Below are 17,769 nucleotides of genomic sequence, written 5' to 3'. Positions count from 1 at the left end.
CCCTTTAACAGTTATACACACACACACACATCTATTGTTTTATTTGTTATACAACATAGCATTCATGGAAGCAAGTGGCCTCCATAAGCCATCTGAAAAGACGCTACACAACATGAAAGAAAGAACCAACAACAGAAATGCTCCATTTAACCACTTCACCACTGAGGGGGTTTACCCCCCTGACCACCAGAGCAATTTTCACCTTTCAGCGCTCCTTCCATTCATTCGTCTATAACTTTATCATTACTTATCACAATTAAACGATCTATACTCTTGTTTTTTCCACACTAATTAGGCTTTCTTTAGGTGGGACATTATGCCAAGAATATTTTATTCTAAATGTGTTTTAATGGGAAATAGGAAAAATCTGGGGAAAAAATAATTATTTTTCAGTTTTTCGGCCATTATAGTTTTTTAATTAATGCATGCTACTGTAATTAAAACCCATGAAATGTATTTGCCCTTTTGTCCCGGTTATAAAACTGTTATAAAATTGTCCCTATCACAATGTTTGGCGCCAATATTTTATTTGGAAATAAAGGTGCATTTTTTTCAGTTTTCCTTCCGGAAGCTTGGAGGAAATACTTGGAGGCTGGGTGAGATCACAATGATCGCGCTGCCCATCGGAGAGCAGCAGATCATTGCGGGGCTTAGATCAACGAAAGGAAATGGATTTTCCCGTTCATTGATCTCCGGGCAAGCCGGCGGCGTGTTTACTAGCGGCGGGCGGCGTGTTTACGAGCGGGAGAGCGGACAGCGGCGGGAACGCGGAAAGTACGGATTTCTCCGTCCCTGGGGGTTAAAGGATGGGGAAAAGGGACGGAGAAATTCGTACGGGCGGGGGGAAAGTGGTTAAAGCAGTGTTACATGGGCAGAATGTGCAAGTCAACATTAAAACCGCACTATAGGCCCAATCCAAATCACCATTTCTCCTAAGTGACATTTTCACATCTTATCAATAAAATGCCTTTTAACCAGTTAATGAAAATATGACGGTACATCTACACCCCCAGAAAATACATCTTCGCTCCAGGGGCGAAGATATACATATCCTGCCGCGATCGCCGCTACACACTATCGCACACGTTCACATCGCCATCCGTTAGTACACCGATTGGTGAATGAGAATGCATGTTCCCATTCACTGATCAAAGTGCATGTGATCAATGATCACCAGCATCAATGAGATGCCGGTGGTCATTGAAACGTAAAAGTAAAAACTTACAGTAACTAATGTGCGTACTGTTCACAGTACCAGGAACATAAAGTGTGTGTGTGTGGTGTGTGTGTGTGTGTGTGTGTGTGGTGTGTGTGTGTGTGTGTGTGTGTGTGTGTGTGTGTGTGGGGGGGGGGGGGGGGGGGGGGGAGTGAAATTACACAACATTTCATAAAAATAAGTAAACGCTCTCATTAATGCCCCCCTCCCCTCCACAGTTATCCCCAAAACAGTGATGAGCGAAAATGCAAAAATTCATTTCGCCAAATTTTTGCCGAATTTTCGCCTAATTTCGTTTTGACAGGCGAATTTTCGTGCTAGTTTTCGCCTAATGCCCGTCATTTAGCGTTACTTGCGTATTATTGCGGACATTTTTCCGCATAAGGGCATAAGCGTCCGCATACAATGAATTTCCATGGGGATTATTGCAGACATTTTTCTGCATAAGCGTCCGCATACAATTTTCGATGCTGGTCGAAAACAAATATTTCTGAAGATTTTTTGCAAAATTCGCCGAATTCGAAAACGGGGATTTTCAATGCGAAAATGACTTAGGCGAATTTTCGCAAGCAACACTGCCCCAAAACACTTGTAATAAAAAAATAAAAGTGACATTTACAATAGAGACTTGTAATTAGCGATATAGTCTAAATTAACACAAAGCTGAAAAAGTACACCTATACTTCCAGATAAAATATTGTCACCGTATATTGCACTAGGGACATAATATAAATGTTGTAATAACCGGGAAAATAAAAATGTGTGGGATTTTATCCACAGAAAGAAGGTGGAAGTTCCGCACAATGTCACTAGCAAAAGCAATCCAACTTTATTGTATCAGATAAAACCCATACAGCCAAGTAAGCTGACAGGTTTCAGATCTACTGTTACTTAATCATAGCACAAGTTCTGCATAGAATGCAAAGCATATATATGCTCTCTAAATCCCGCCTCCCTTGTAAGTGTCAGAAAACACTCCCACACAAACAGGGGAGGAGGGAAGTACCACATATAGGATAAATAAAAGATAGGGATATTCCCCATAAAAATACACTTTAAAACCAATATAGCATATGAAAAACATAGTGGAGCAAAAGAGAGGGCACTCAGAAGGTAACATAATCGCAAGCATAATTAGACATATATAGGTGTACACTCAGATATAAAATGGTACAAAATACACATAAATCAGTTAATACAACCCATAATGAGCAGAAGAAAACCAAAAACAGAGAAAAAAAATGCCCCATAGTTTTTACATAGTGCTGGACCACAACGGATCGTGAGCAGAACAGGGAGAGTCAAACAAACAATCAGGCATCTAAGTGTCTTTCTGTCTTCCCAGGGTATTGAACGCATCTCCAGATCTCTCAGAGGTGGAGATGTATATAAACTATTATTGACTCGTGAGGCCTTTTGGATCTTTCAATTGGGAACGTGTTTGCCACATGGCATAATGCAAGGTTGGATCTCAGTTGTGTTATCTGATTAATCCACCTCCTATAAGCCTGATTGATGGTTTGACTCTCCCTGTTCTGCTCACGATCCGTTGTGGGGCTTTCACTCCAGCACCAAGTAAAAACTATGGGGGGATTTTTTCCTCTTGGCCAGCATAGGTGTCACTTTTGGCTTCTGACAATGTTCTCTAAGATTTTCCACAGTGCGGAACATCTTGTCATTTTTTAATAATACTTTGCACTGTATCCACTGGAACTTGAAAACCTTTAGAAATGGCCCTTGTAGCCCTTTCCTGACTTGTGAGCAGCCACAATACGCAGTTGCAGGTCCTCACCGTGCTCCTTTGTTTTAGCCTGACTGTCCACAAACCAACTGCAGAGAGCTGCGGTTTTTCACCTGTTGAGTTGATTAAAACAGCTGTTCCCAATTAATCAGCGTAATTAGGATGCTTAAGAACAGCTTGGACTATTGGGAATGGTATAGAACTTTGGATTGTCCCAGACTGACAGTTTGTGAAGGGTATGAGTAATTTTGGACTGGACACGTTTTGCTAAAATGTAAATAAAAGCTGAGAAATGTTTTTTCTTTCGACAAAAAATTGCCTCTTGTACATCGTCTTATCATTTGGGAGACACCCATGTCATTTCCCATTAAAAAAAAAAAAAAAAATTACCTGCTGTTTGAATAAAAGTAACTTTATGTCAAAAATTTGCCAGGGGTATGAATAATTATGGACAGCACTGTATTTGCTATACAGAGATGTTACCTCCAAAATGTGTGTTAAATTTCCTATTCCGCAGCATTGCACTTTTAGGGAATCTGGCATTTTATGGGGTAGGCACACTGGTGCTGCTATTCCCTGGCATCAGACATGCTGAGGAATAGCAGCAAGCTGCACATGTCAGACTTAAAAATGTCAGACAATAACACTTCAACAACACTGAAGTGAAATGTTATTACTCTTTAGAATCACATCCACAACTACTCAATGTGCCGTGCAAACTTCACTAGGGATTTTTTAAAGTGGTCGTGTAGTTGTACCCAAGCGTGGCTAAGATGACACTTCCCTTTCATTGTTACAAAACCGATCTGTGATTCACAAGACTTTTTCATGTCAATTTGCTGCCAGCTATGAATTTTCAAAAATGACAAGAGCTGAAATTGCTTTTTTTTGCAAGCTCAGAATCTGTACTCTCTTTGAGGAGTAAGCTCTGCCTAAAAACTCCTTATGTTATTGCAGAAGTAAAAAGCTGCACCAAGTAGGAGCTTGCTACGCCTTTACAACACACACGGACTAATCCACTGACAGGCAGTTCGGAATAGCTGTGCTTTACATACTCACCATGTAAACAAGCTGAAATAAATGTTTATTATTTCATTTTTGCAAATACAAGTTTAAACTAATCAGTATCAATGGACCAATGGAACAGTGTTCAAACACTTGCACATATAACTAACTATTATTTGATCAGTTCCTAGCTTTCAAGCTTGCAAAATAAAAAAGTACCTATACATTCAAATTTGCAAACAGGTTTATACATGTTTCTTCTGTAGCGGCTTATGACTATTTACAAAATTGACTTAATATGTAGTAAACTTTTGCATAAAAACCTATTGTTCATGTGCATTGGATAGTGTTAAAATTTGAGAAATAAGAATCACAGTGAAGGTCTTGAGGTAACTTAATATAAAAGCACCATCTACTGGTTGAAACTGAGTATGAACTGTATACAAATAAAAGTACTATATGGGCAGGCACATACTTTGGGCACTGCAGTACAAAACATAAAAAAAAGCCCTCTGTGCCCATTTTTTCACATTTTCTACAAAATAATCGATTGGGCACATTAATGCAAAAGACAAATACAGAAATGAACCACTTTGCATCCAGACCTTGTTTTCCCCTTCTGGACCAGAGCAGTTTTGTAGCGAAGTCCCTATTCAAACAGCTATAACTTTATCCCTATTCACGACACCTAAATGATCTGGATATCATTGTTTCAGGATAAACTAGACTTTCATTGGGGGATATTTTGTCCCGAGAATTTTTTTTTCTGCGCATTTTAGCAGGGGAAAAAAAAGAGGGAAAACCGTATACACATATACAGATGCGCACCCGAATAAAGCACCCCTCATTATAGCCAGATGTGTCCCCGGGATCAGCGTTCCCCATTATAGCCAGATGTGCCCCCAGAATTAGCGTCACCGCCCCATTAAACCAATATGTCTACCCCCAGTATTAAGTTATGTCCCTCAGGACCATCAGATGTGTCCTCCATTATTAAATCCCCCACCCAGTTACCCTGATGGGCCCCAATAAACATTTCAAGAACCCCCTTTTAGCTTTAGCACCCCCACCCTCCATTATGGATAGCCAGATGTGCCCCCCCCCTTAACACCCGGCCCCCTCCGTGGCCAGATCAATAAAAAAATACTAGAAAAAAATGAAAATATTGAAAATGTCTATATTTGCAGCGACCAAAGATAGGTGCAAGCCCTGGTTAATACTATAATGAACAGAAATCAAGAACAACGGACCAGTATAATGCTGCACACTAATCAATAAGGAAACATACACTGCCATAAAGTTAGTTCAAAAATATATAAATCTTTATTAAATATCGTATAATTATGCTAACTTAGCACCTATCAGTGATAGCTAATGTCGGCCAAAGAACCACCATAAAATCCTCACCACTCTACACATAAAAACCATCTATAGATATCTGACCATTCTGGAAACTCCTCAAAAACCCTCCAGTAAGGAACGTGAGGTAATCTAGCACACAACACTATTAGGTGTGGCCAAGAAATTTCAAAAATGTATACACTCACAGAGGTTAAAAAATGGAGACCAACATGATCTAGATATAAACGCCATAGCCTAGCCAGTAAACTGCATATACCATATTTTTCGGACTATAAGACGCTCCGGACTATAAGACGCACCTAGGTTTAGAGGGCAAAAACCAGGGAAAAAAACCAAAAAACTAAACCAGTTGTGTCTATGGTCCAGGGGCGTCTTGTAGATATTTTTCCCCTAATTGTGTCCTCCTCCTGTCCCCTTGTTGTCCTAATGCCCCTTTATGTCTCTTTGTATCATCCTGATGTCCCTCTTTGTGTAGTCCTGATGTCCAACTTTCTGTCCTCCAAATGTCCCACTTGTCATCCACATGTCCCCTTCATGTCCTCCTGTTGTCCCCTTCATGTCCTCCTGTTGTCCCCTTCATGTCCTCCTGTTGTCCCCTTCATGTCCTCCTGTTGTCCCCTTCATGTCCTCCTGTTGTCCCCTTCATGTCCTCCTGATGTCCCCTTCATGTCCTCCTGATGTCCCCTTCATGTCCTCCTGATGTCCCCCTCATGTCCTCCTGATGTCCCCCTCATGTCCTCCTGATGTCCCCTTTATGTCCTCCTGATGTCCCCTTTATGTCCTCTTTATGTCCTCTTGTCCCCTTTGTCATCCTCATGTCCCCTTTGTCCTCCTGATGTCCCCTTTATGTCCTCCTCATGTCCCCTTTATCCTCCTGCATAAATGTAATGTAACGGCAGTGGCAGCCGCTGTGTCCGGTGTCCTGATGGATTCCCCCATTGTGAATACAAGAAGCTGCGGCAGCCGCGGGCATCACTCACCTCATCCTTGGAGCCCACGCGGTCAGCCGATTCCCTCTAACACTCCTTCACTCTAGTGCCGGCACTTCCTGGTCGCGTCTGTATGCGTCATTACAGATGCGACCAGCACTAGAGTGAAGGAGTGTTAGAGGGAATCGGCTGACCGCGCGGGCTCCAAGGATGAGGCGAGTGATGCCCGCAGCTGCCGCAGCTTCTTGTATTCACAAAGGAGGAATCCATCAGGACACCGGACACATGTGGAGGACAACACCGCCGACAGGAAGAGGCCAGAAGCACGTCCCCACGGGCTCCAGTGATGAGGCGAGTGATGCCCGCGGCTGCCGCAGCTTCTTGTATTCACAGAGGGGAAATCCATCAGGACACCGGACACATGTGGAGAACAACACCGAGGACTGGAGGGGGCCAGAAGCTCATCACCGCGGGCTCCAGCGATGAGGTGAGTGACAGCAGCTGCCACTGCCGTTAATTACATTTATGCAGGGAAAGTTCAGGAGGACACTGAGAAGTGCAGGGAGTCCAAGGCATTGCGGCAGGTCGACGGTTCATATCGGCGGGTGATCGTTAAGTCGGGGACTCCCTGCCTTTGGACTATAAGACACAGTGACTTTTTCTCCCTACTTTTGGGGGAGAAAAAGTGCGTCTTATAGTCCGAAAAATACGGTAAATTGCAAGTTAATAAAACTATGATGACATTAGCCCTCGACCAAAAAAACCTGTAAAATTCTATAGCCCCAATATGCTTTATAGAATTGAAAAATACTGTGGTGCCACCAAAAATAGCATGCTTGAAAAGATGTAGACAAAAAATAGACCACATTACAGTTCCAAAGCACTAGTCAAGTAGCATTGGTATTTGTTGTTATCTTTGATATAGTAGCAGTAATAGGCCATATTTCTCAGTATAGGCACCGTCTGTAGTGTCCTCTTCATGCAATACACACGACCAGAGTTAACAGTTCATCATCAGCACCACAGCGCAGCCACACACCTATGCAATGGATGTCATATCATGAAGAGTAATCTTATTTCCCTGTCCAATCGCAACAGAGATTCCTCAGATAATAATTGCTTCACATAGGATTTTTCATTGCGTTACATACAGCTATACTTATCATTCTTCTAAGCAGTTATCCCTCTGGATTGTGTATTATTGTGACAGTCACTGGGCCCAGGCTGTTATGGTCATCAGCAGTGTATAACCCACGCTGGCATGGCGGCTCGGCGTCCGGATGTATAGGTAAGCAGCGTTAATGCATTTCGCCTCGCCCCCGGAGCTTCGTCAGAACGTATGTCACGTACATCCACAATACATGCGGATTTATAGCCGGAACATAGGACGTAAGGATATTGCGCCATCTTGTGGTCATATTAAATCACTCAGGGATTTCTGCAATACATGCGTAATTATCTCCGGAAACGTTGCAGTCATGTTATTGCACCATCTTGTGGCCATATTAATTCCTTCAGAAATTTCTGCAATACATGCGTAGTTATCTCCGGAATGAGTGTAATCAAGTTTCTGCGCCATCTTGTGGTCATGTTTATTGTTACACCAGTTATATAAAATACAACTAAGCCCTAGCATTACTTGCTGCTCATAAGAATTATAACCCTTTTAATCTATCCTTTACACATAATCCATTTTAAATCGTATCTTAATAGTTCCAGCCATAGTTAACCATAAACCATATAATGATCATAGTCCCCCGGGGGGAGCCGGCAGCTCACTCAGACCATTGACAGTTACCCAACTATCTATAAAAACACCTTTAAATTTAGGTCTGTATTTAGACCTTTTGGGCTTAATGTATCAAGAACATATATCCAGTAGCTCTCCTTCTTGTACAACTGTACGTCAGTGTTCATATATCTCGTTCCAGGGTTGAGATGATATATGGCCACAACCCTTAAAGTAGAGGGATCAGCATTATGATGCTCTAAAAAATGGAGAGCCACCGGTGTCTTTTCTTTTACTGCATTTTCCTCTTTTCCTGCATCTATAATGTTTGTTACATGTTCCTGGATACGTGATCTCATCTCTCTTTTTGTTTTCCCTATGTAGAATTTACCCCATGGGCAAGTCATCTGATATATCACATTTTTAGTTTTGCATGTCATTGCTTGTCTAATATCGTATTCTTTTGTTCCTGCTGAATTCGTAAATTTATCAGTGACCTCTATTAACGGGCATATAGAGCAATCATTGCATCTATACATCCCATTTTTGTGTTTGAAAAAGTCTTGTCCATAGTTGGTCTTTAGTTCTAAAACCGTCAATAAATCAGCTAAATTTTTGTTGCGTCTCGCAGTCACAACAGGTCTGGGTTCTACTATTTTGGCAAGTCGCCTATCCTTCTGTAATATAAGCCAGAATCTATATAGGGTATCTTTAAGTCTTCCCCAATGTGGTCCATAGGTCGTAATTAATCGTAGGGAAGAGTTGCAATTATGTCGATTTTTCTTCATTTTTTAGTGCTCTATATAGGGCCGATTTTAGTAATTTGTGAGGGTATCCCCTGGCCCTAAGCCTCTCCTTAAGGTCATAGGCCTCAATTTTAAATTGTGCTACATCACTGCAATTTCTGCATAATCTTAAAAATTGCCCGATTGGCACTGCCCTTTTTTGCGACTGGAGATGTGCACTATCGTAATGAAGCAATAAATTCCCAGCTGTCGGTTTTCTATATGTCGAGGTTTTCAATTTATTACCTTCTTTTTTAATTGTCACATCTAAAAATTTGATTACTTGTTCATGTACTTTGTATGTCAAAAAGATATTGTAATTATTAACATTCAAAGATTTTATGAACTGTTCCAAACTAGTTTGGGTGCCAGTCCATAGCATAAATATGTCGTCCACATAGCGGAGCCACAGGGGGACGTGCTCCCGGAAATGCGGGTCATCATAGACGACCTCCTCCTCCCATGCGCCCAGATGGAGACACGCGTAAGCCGGAGAGCACGCCGGCCCCATGGCCACACCCCCTTTTTGTCTGTAGTATCTACCGTCAAAAGAAAAAAAATTGTTATTCAAAATAAATTTCAATAATAGTACAACAAACTCGTTATGTGCATCTTTGCATGGGTAGTACTTATACAGGTATTTATCTACTGCCCTCAAACACACTTTGGTTTGGGATAGAGGTGAACAAGGATTCTACATCAAGGCCTACTAATAAGGCTCCCTCCGGAACCACAACCTTCTGTAATTTCTCCAATAATTGTATAGTATGAAGTACAAATGATGGTAAACGTTCAGCCATGGGTTTAAGTTTTTGGTCAACATATTGTGCTGACTTCTCAGTTGGTGCGTTGATTGCAGCAGCTATCGGTCGACCAGGGGGTCGTTTAGCATTGTTATGTATTTTTGGTTGCATGTACAGTATAGGTATCACATATTGATCCACAGACAATGCTTTGTATTCACGTTCTGTGAGGGCATTATCCAGATATCCCCACTGTAATTTTGTATTTAAATCCTCTTTTAACCGAATAAACGGATTTACTGTTACACATTCATAGCATTCGATATCATTCAACTGACGCAAGGCCTCATCTAGGTACATCTCCCGCGGCCAAAGGACAATGTTACCCCCTTTGTCGCTACGTTTAATAATTATATCTTTCGGATTCTGTAACTTTAAATTTTAAAGACTGTCTCTCCCTATAGGTAAGGTTATCATATTCTAATGCCATTTCACCCCATGATGTGATTTCACTCATTAAACATTCATTGAAGATTGATATATATTTATTTTGTTGGATTGATGGCATATATACGGATTTGGGACGCATATCCGTATGCAATGGTAATTCAAGTAAACCCATCTCCTCGTCCTCCATCCCCTCTATAAGATCAAAATCATCAATATCTTTTTGTCCCATAAGGTCCTCATTATTATCCTGTTGGTCATCTTTAAAATAATTTTCCTTCAACAGCACTTTCCTTAGATATAACTGGACGTCTTTAAATATTTCAAACTGATGTACCATATTGGTAGGGCAAAAAGTTAATCCCTTGTTTCACAGAGATGTATCATCCTCATTTAATTGTAACTGGGAAAGATTAATTATATTCCCATTAGTCTTTTCCTGATCGTATTTAGTACCTTTTCCTGTTAATATTTGCTTCCTTTTTCCCCTTCGTATTTTCTTTGCTGGTTCCTTTCTAAAAAAAGTACTCTGACGTGTAACTACTCCCTCTGTTCTCCTCAGAATACCCTTCTGTTGCCTAATCATTTTTCCCTCCTGGCCGCGGGGAGATGGACCATTGATACGGCCCTCGTCTTGTGACTCTCCTGACGCCCAGCTAATCCTACGTCGTCTAGACCGACTCCTTCCTCGCGGTTTCTGTTGATAGACTACAAATACATTGCCTGTCGAAAAATCGTCAACATCTTTTTTTCTGTTTGTTAACCTTAATTTTGTCGTTTTCCAAGTCCAAAGCCTTTTTTATCCTGGCATTATACATTGTAAAATCATCAAATGACTTAAATTTGTCTAGTTCATTTTGCAATTTAAGCTGCAATTTTTCTAGCTCTATCAACTGAATGGTTTTCTCTTCTACCATCATTGTCATTACAAAACCACCGTTATTGATGCAATGCTCCTGCCATTGAGGCAGGAACCTCTCATTTCTAAGGTGTTCTGCAGGTATAATCCTTTCCCGTAAACCACGAGGGATAATTTTAGCTTTTATATACTTTTTCATTGAAATTATGTTCCACTTTCGCCTTACAATTTTCAATGCTAAATCTTCATAATTTTTAAACAGTTGACACAAAGTATCAGGTTGATCACCCTCGCACGTAGCGGTATCAACCCGATTTTTTGTAGGATTCTCACATGATTTAAATGCTTGTTCAACCTCTTGCACTATATTAAGCATAGGAATAGGTGAGGATTTTTATGGTGGTTCTTTGGCCGACATTAGCTATCACTGATAGGTGCTAAGTTAGCATAATTATACGATATTTAATAAAGATTTATATATTTTTGAACTAACTTTATGGCAGTGTACATTTCCTTATTGATTAGTGTGCAGCATTATACTGGTCGGTTGTTCTTGATTTCTGTCAATAAAAAATACCCCTGCAAGGAGAATATCTCACCTTACCTGATTCCTGCGATCATCCTGCAGCCCCAGCCTCCGTTCACCGTGATGCACTAATCCCTATTATACCGAACAATCGGGTCCCGGCTTGATGACGTCATCAAGCCGGGACCCAGATATTCAGCATCACAGGGCTGAGTGAAGAGCGGTGAATGGAGGCTGGAGCTGCAGCATGATCGCAGGAACCAGGAAAGGTGAGATATTCTTCTTGCAGGGGCATTTTTTTAACGATCTGACCACAGAGGGGGAGAGATGAAGGATCACCGCTGTTGGCTACAGCGGTGATCGTTCATCCGCGGGGGTTCCCTTTCACCAATTAGTGATGCAGCGGACAGTGCCAGGGGGCGCACTCTGAAGCGCAAACGATCGTGCACAGCAGGGCTGTAAGCTAAAATGGTATATCTATGTCATGGTGGCTTGGAGGATGCCACAGATGATGTAGATCTACTGTAGCAGAGGAAAAAGTGGTTAAGCAGTCTTCTGGATAAACAGCTGAATTGGTAGCAGTACTTGCACACAGCAGATATTTTTAGGTCAGGCATTTTGTGCTGTTCAGTAGTTTATTATTTTTGATATCCAAGAAGAGAAAGCTGTCTCAAAAAGCCTATTCAAATACTAGAAATGTGTAGGGGATACGATGACCAAACAACAAAATATTACATCAAAAGCGTCAAGTAGGCTAGAAGGAATGTATTACTATCAAGAAAGTTGTTTAACCACAAGAAAATTTATGCGTGCTCAACACCAAGCTTAACCCTTTCAAGTCAGGCTGTGCAAATCTGGCTAAAATGGCTTACCATGAGGCATTGCTCATGCAAAAATGCATTTACTTTCGCATGCCAAACTTTGCAGGGTCAAAAACTAATACCGCGAAGCGGTTGCCCTGCGGGAATTAGTTCATGCTATATAGCACTATCCAGGAGCGCAACGGGGAGGCTTCCCAATACCCCCATACAACCGGGGGGGCTGCGGGGCCCCAGGCTTTCTCACTGCCTAGGGACCACAGCGACACCCCGGAGGAAGCCTCCCCGTGGCGCTCCTGGATAGTGCTATATAGCATGAACTAGTTCCCGCAGGGCAACCGCTTCGTGGTATTAGTTTTTGACCCTGCAAAGTTTGGCATGCGAAAGCAAATGCATTTTTGCATGTGCAATGCCTCATGGTAAGTGCTAGCTGCGGGATTAAAAAAAAAAAATTAAGAAAATCAGCCCAGTAGGGCCTGAGCGGTGCCCTCCGGCGGTTATGGACGAGCTGAGCTCGTCATTAACGCCAAGGAGGTTAAAAATGCAGTGGCCAATTTAACAAAAAATGGCCTGGTCTTTACGGGGGTTTAACACTGCGGTCCTCAAGTGGTTAATAGCTCGCTGCCGAGCCATACAACTTAGTGGCAAGAAAAGGGGGCAAGATTCATTTGTGTGCTAACAGAGCTTTCTGTTGGTGGCATCTGATTGGCTCTCATAGGCATTAGCGATCACTTCTTGAACCTCACCTGGGGACAGCTAAGTGACAGAGCTGTCCCCTCAAACAGCGCTGCAGGAGATTGCTGCGCTGTACAAACACCGGCTTTTTTTTTCTATTTTACAGCCGGTCAGCCGCGATCACGGAACTCATGCACGTGAGCGTTCCCTGCTAATCCCCGCCCCACTGCCCTTGACACCAGCAGCGTTAGGCAGTTCTGAGGCTGCCCCCCTCCCACCGCCGATGGGCGTTAGATGGTCGGGAGAGTGTTAAGGATTGCTTCACCTCAGCCCCTATTCAGCATCATGCTGATCCTTCTCTACCCTTCATACTCATTGAGAACATGGTGGGGGTGGTTCTTACTGTCCCAAAAGTTTAGTCTTAAATCTCTTCTTCACTTAGTAGCTTACTTTCCTAGGAAGTTAAATCCAGCGGAAAGGAATCATGATGTGGGAAACCGAGAACATTTGGCATTTAAGTTAGCATTGGAGGAGTGGCGCGATCTCTTGGAATGAGCAAACCATCCAATCCTTATTAACACTGACCACCGGAACTTAGAGCATTTCCACACCACCAAACGCCTTTGCCAGGTGGACCCTATTCTTTTCCAGATTCAACTTTTATCTGAGCTACTGGACTGGTTCCAAAAACACCAATTGCCACATAACAATTACGCCACAGGTTTTCTCGCCTTGAGTGACAAAATGGCGTCCTTGCCGCACCCCATAACATGCATCAGCATACAAAGGAGCCTGCAGAGCTGCAGTAACAGCAAGTTAGCATCAAAGGTTTTTGCAAATCAGCCATAATTTGAAATTCTGTTCACATAGAACTAATAAATTTAAATTAATAAAGGAGAAAAAGTGGATAGTGTTGGGTCTGAATTCTCTAGTCGGAATATCCAGCAAGGCTCGATTTCACAGAATAATCTATCAAGGCATGTATTTCTCTGTTGATTTACATTTCAGATGCAGCCTTGAGCGCAGTAATTGGTCTGTGTGTGCTTGATGAAATGTGTATGCCATGTATGATTAGCAGCACGAGGAATATTAGGTTTTTATCGCTAGACTTTTGTTAGGTCTTCCCCGAGGGGGTCCGTCACCGCCGTGGGGAAGTCTATTAGGTAATCTGTGCACACATTATCACTGAAGCGAACACGACCTTTTGCCTGTAGTGAGTGCTAGGTGTGTAATATAGTCCAGTTACTGGAGCTCTGCACATCCATGCAGATAAATCATTCAGGTATACAGTAAGTTCTGTTTGAAAGCACTGCCATGTCTCCCGCTGTGCAAATTTAACCTAAGTATACTAGTGGCTAGCTCCATTCATTGCTTCAATCTACTTTTAAATTTTTTAGATTAGAATTAGCACATAATTTGCATCTGTTTTGCATTCAAGGAATGTATTTAGAGGGGCTCTGCATTGCCTCTGTTGGTTTACATTTCAGGTGCAGCCTTGAGTGCTGTCATTTGTCTGTCAATCATTCTAGATCACCTCCAAACACTTGGGATCCTCAAAGCTAGGAGATGAGCTTGAAAACTATACCCGATGCGAATGCTGCTGGTCTATAATTGGGTCAGCTACCCAATCTGGTGAGCGAATTGGATGTGTGTGGTGGTATTATATTTGTGTTCAATCTGTCAGGTCTCCTTGATCATGGTAAAATATCACCTCTAGTTTAGTGTTATGTTTGTTTAACCTTTTCAACAAAATGTGTGTGTTTAACCTTTTCAACAAAATGGTGTGTTACCCAGTACGTCCCCTTTGTAAGATCAAACTTGTCTGAACAATTATGAAAATGTACAATGAATGTGTCCGTGGACATCATGTTTAAAAAAAACCCAACTTTTCCTTCAGTCACCGGAAATATTGGTTTGGCTTCAGGGCAGATCTTTTGAATGGCCACTGTGCATTCTGTGCCATTAAGCCAGCAGGCTTCATCACTTAATCTAACTTGTCCTGGCAAACACAGGTACTTATCTGCAAACTGCCATCATGATGACAAGACCATTGTTTCACTTCTCCATCGAGCACCACAAAATGCTGACCTCTCAGGTCATGGTGTAAGACATGCAAAAGATCCCTCCCCAGGAAAATCAATAAATCTCTCCTTGTCAAGTCTCAGTTGTAAAGGAGGTTTACCTTCTGATATGGCTCGAGCTATTATCTTGAAATCTGCCGTTAACTCAGTCCACAGGGATATACATGCTGTTTCCCATGCAGCACCCTTATGTGCAATCATCTTTTTGAGGACTGTTTGAATGTACCTTTGAGTGTACCCCTGAACCTTATAAGTGTTGTGCGCTAGCTGTTCCCAAACCCATGTTCAGATGATACTGGGTACCCACATTCTCCTGTCCAAATGTACCGAATTGTTGAATGACCTATTTTTAGCCCCATCACCCTTTTATCAGAGAGAGTTCCCAGGATGCTACCTCTCTACTCTAAAATGTTCCCTGATCCATTAAACTAACATCCCATGCTAACCCTTGTGCTCCCCCCCCCCCCCCCCCGAAGAATATGGGTGGGACTAGCTTTTCAGGGAAATTGATTAGCATATCAGTGACAAATGCTATTCCCAACTGTCCTGATTGGACCTTTGCCTCCCCTTATGTCCTGAGGCAAAATACATAGCTTCGGTCGGGAAAAGTGTACTCTCTGCAATCTTTGGCTCAAGAGTACCTGGTCACTTAACCATCTAACATGAGTGGCTAATTGGCTGTGGATATGGACGGTGTAGTATTGTCTCATATTGTGACCCGTGGCTCTCATTTTCTGAGATCACGATTTTTTCTTCTCGTTCCGAGAACCAAACCCTTCTGCTTTCCAGCCTTTACGTGTGTATAGTAGTCTCAGAGACACCCTCTGTTGGTTGCTCCAGAGTGTGATATTGTTCCCTGCTTATCTCCTGGAGGAAAAGTGACGCTTACTGCTCACTCCTCTCTAGTCTAGAACCATCTTACTCTGGAAAACCAAGACCAGGTAATCCTGGATCGGTGTCTGGGCTGGGAGAGCATGACGTTCAGGAGTAGCATTGAGCTTCCGTTAATATTCTTCCAGCACACCTGACCCCTTCACCAACATTGTGCCATGAAATTGGCTTCCACTGGCACCAATGATCTTTTCTCTTACCCGACTGGGTCCGTACTGACCAATCTGAGTAGGGCAAAAGGATCAGTACCTTTTTCGCCAAACATGAACATGCTTGGGCCTTATGTTCTCATTAACCCCTCATTGTCCATGAGAATGTCTTCTCTTCTCCTCGGTCTTCTAGGACGACATGGCAACCTATGATCACCATCAGCACGGTACTCTTCATCATTAAAGCACCTCCTTGGGAAAGAAAAACATATGCACTTTGGATTATGCTTTGCTCAGACAGTGTCTTTGGTTTCTGTCCAATATTGGAAAACTCCTGGATTGGCCAGAAACTTTTGCTCATCCGACTGACATCTCCATCTCTGCCTCCAGCAATTCAGCTATCTCGATTCCATATTCGCCAAACTCCTGAAACAGAAATCCAACCAAATCAATTCTTATTAATGATTTGCGTTTAGCCCTACTGCTCTAATCTCAATTGTACAACTTAGATTCATCAATGTATATCATGATTGATCTCGTTTCTGTGTAGTTCTTTTGAACTTTGTTAACTTTTTGATTATGGGAAGGCTCTAAAGCCCTCTCCCTTACTTTATTTACCACAGCAGAAGTACTTATCTTATTACAATGTGCTTCCCTCGGATCTCACCTTTTTAAGCACTGACCTCTACATTACCCCTGTACATACTTTGGCAGCTGCGGTGACCGCGGTATGCACTGAGTAGGGACCACCTGCCCACTGCTGCAGCTCGCAGTCGAGCTTGCAATGTTCTTACCCATTTTATTTCACTTACCTAGGACTTCATATATCGCAACCAGCTCTGCCGGAAGTCCTATTTGTGAACCCAATTGGCAATGCTACTACCCCTGCACTTGCCCCAAAAACAAACACGGCTACCTCCTGTAGAAAGGTTTGATTTCTATTTTAAGTAAGCAGAACCCCATCCAGGGATTCGCATAACAGTTTACTACAACTGCCTGTGAGTCTCTGACTCCTGACTGTATAGGGAATCCTAGATTGGACATAGGACTACTACCCCACAAGTACACGGTCACACTATCCACAGCAATCTCGCCCTTTGGACTGCTGTCAGTCCTGTGCATTGTGTGAACCCTTGGTACGAGCTGGAAGAAGAGAAAAAAAAATACCAGTTGACCAATTCGCAGATGCAAAAACTGCCCAGCCTTGACCTCTGTCAAACTCTGGCTTTGTCCCGGACAAAAACCGAAACTGCTTACCGCTCTGCAAACGTTTCGACGGACAGCTCGATTGGTCAACTCTTTATCTGTATTATTTTCTTTTTTCCATTGCTCAGTACCGTCTTATCCCCCTGACCTCTATCGGGGAACTCATGTTACATGTGAATCAAATCACTACAGGCACCCCCCCGCTATGACTCAGGGAGCTGCTTCCCATGTATCCAGTAGCCATCTGACAGCTACTGCGTATTACCCCTGCTGATATTCCTGTACACAAATGATAGCCACACTTCGTGATTCCACATCCCAGGCAGTCCCGCTCATTAGGGTGTAGTCTGACTCCGCACCAGCCCAGCACAGCATAGGAATTAGCTCACCTATGAGTGGTACCATTTGCACAGGCCTGGCCAGATTTCCTGCGCTCTCTCCCCTCACCTCCCTCCCGAGTCCCTGGACTGAGCAGACTTTTTCCATTAGAGCATCACAACTGCCCAGGAACTGCCCCTGAAGTCCGAGGCACCATTTTGAGTCCTGGAATATCAGGAAAAAAATAGCAGTTTCCCCTAGCAATACCCACTACAAATTAGGAAAGAAA

General features: G+C 42.6%; 1 protein-coding gene across 2 annotated transcripts in view; it reads right to left on the bottom strand.

The window, feature by feature from the left end:
* PGPEP1 (pyroglutamyl-peptidase I) overlaps positions 1 to 17,769 on the bottom strand; it is a 154,249-nt gene that overhangs the window by 1,203 nt on the left and 135,277 nt on the right. The gene's annotated exons all lie outside the window — the stretch shown is intronic.

The sequence above is a fragment of the Hyperolius riggenbachi genome, chromosome 1 (genome assembly GCF_040937935.1).
Source record: "Hyperolius riggenbachi isolate aHypRig1 chromosome 1, aHypRig1.pri, whole genome shotgun sequence".
NCBI classification, from domain to species: Eukaryota; Metazoa; Chordata; class Amphibia; order Anura; family Hyperoliidae; genus Hyperolius; species Hyperolius riggenbachi.
Note: the sequence above shows the minus strand (reverse complement) of the source record. Positions and strands in the feature narration are given on the sequence as shown.